Source organism: Pterocles gutturalis, unplaced genomic scaffold, assembly GCF_000699245.1.
Source record: "Pterocles gutturalis isolate BGI_N339 unplaced genomic scaffold, ASM69924v1 scaffold14676, whole genome shotgun sequence".
NCBI lineage: Eukaryota > Metazoa > Chordata > Aves > Pterocliformes > Pteroclidae > Pterocles > Pterocles gutturalis.
The window spans coordinates 11,168-12,939 of record NW_010103253.1 but is presented as its reverse complement, the minus strand read 5'-3'; positions in this window follow the sequence as shown (position 1 = coordinate 12,939).

The following is a 1,772-nucleotide window of genomic DNA, read 5'->3' as shown; positions in this document are numbered from 1 at the left end:
GGTACGATGCGTGGGGTCGGGAGCAGCGGCGGTACAAAGGTGTCTTGTTTTTTTGGGGCAGGCAGATGCTTTTTGTGCATTTCTCAGGAAACTCTTGCTAAAATCAGGGTGTGCGTGCTTCTCCGAGCCCCAAATCAACACCCCAGTCCTGCTCCCTTTGGCTTGGTGCTGCATGAAGATCCCTGATGATAAATTTAACAGTGGCACCCCGGGAAGAGCAGATGTGCCCGAGCGCTGTGAGACACGTGCATGAGCGCAGCAAGGACTGGGGCAGGGGTTGCTCCATTACAGTGATTTTTGGGTATCAAAGAACAGGGTGGAAAGTGCTTTTTAGTGTGCATGGCACTCCTTCAAACACAATCCTCAGCGCTGCAGCCAGACTGCCCGATTGCTCCTGCTTTCCCACAGCTCCCCTCTCGTTTTGCTGCTTCTCTCTGTCCCCACACCATCTCCCGGTGCTGGGGAGGGCTGTGGTGATGCACCAGCTGCAGCTGTGGTTGGCACAGGCTGGGAGAGCATCTGGGAGCGGGGATTTTCTTGCATGGCAAGATGAGACCGGGGCTGGTTGTGGTTGGGCAGCGGCGGGTGCTGCTGGTGGTTGCCCTGTGCTCGCTGTCCTTCTGAGTGCGTATTTTGTGCATTGGGGGCATTTCATAAATCTGCAGGCTGGGCTGATGTTTTGTCAGGGCACCCACATGTGCACTTGCATGTGCAAACGTTGCCTTGTGTCCTTAGGGCTAGATCCCCCAAGGACCCTCTCCTGCTGCCAGGTTGACTTTGCTTTTGCTATGGAAGGGGTGCTAACACGCTCCCAGTCTTGTGTGTGGGGACATGGAGCATCCCGGGAGGATGGGGGGCTCCTGTGCTGCTCCTACCCTTCCTCTGCCCTTTCAACCATAGCAGATAAATTATTAAGGGAAGAAAAGTAGCTCTTTGGTGGTTTTGTGATGAGTCAATGGGAAGTGGAATAGCTTTGCTCCATGGATAGCTTCACAGTGACTTTTGCCCAGCGCTGGCAGGGCTGTGGGGCAGTCGCTGCTGCCTCGTGCTGAGCAGCTTCCCCTGTGAGCACAGCTGACGGCTGTCGGCTGTCGTAAATAAGTGGAAACAAAGCGCTGCTGCCCAGCTCCTCCTGACTGCTTCGCTCCTGGTTAAAAATAAAAGACCTTTGGCTACAAGGACGTGTTATGAAACCTGACAGCCCGATGGTGTCTTCTTGCCTAGCTGGGGTTTCACGCGGGCTGCTGCCGGTGGGGTATCGCTGCTGCTCCCCTTTAACATGGGAGGAATTTCCTGGTGTCGCTGCCCGAGCCACGCACGTGGTTGGTGCAGTTTGCAGGATGGGACGGGTGTGCTGGCACAGGCTTTGTGGAGGGGTTTGGGGCTGTGGGAGGGAAACAGGCGGCGTGGCTGGCCCTGGCAGAGCTGCTGAATGGCACAGGGGATGTACTGGAGTGCGATAAACCCGGCTCTGCTCGATGCAGTGCTCCAGCTACTTGGAAAATCCCCTGAGCGCATGGAGAGATTGGGACACTTCCCAACCTCCCAAGGGGTTTTGACACATTTTGCCTTAAAATAAATGTGCCAAGTGCTACTCATGCAGAATCTGCTCATTCTGAGGGGGGGGGCTGGTCCTTCTTCCCTTTTTTATTTATAGCTTATCCATGGGATAACAACAGTTCAAAATATAGGTGAATTATGAGGGGGAGTGTGCACCTGCTCATTAAAATAGAAAGCTGCTTAAAACTCTGGGCAGAGCTGTGGGAAGGAAC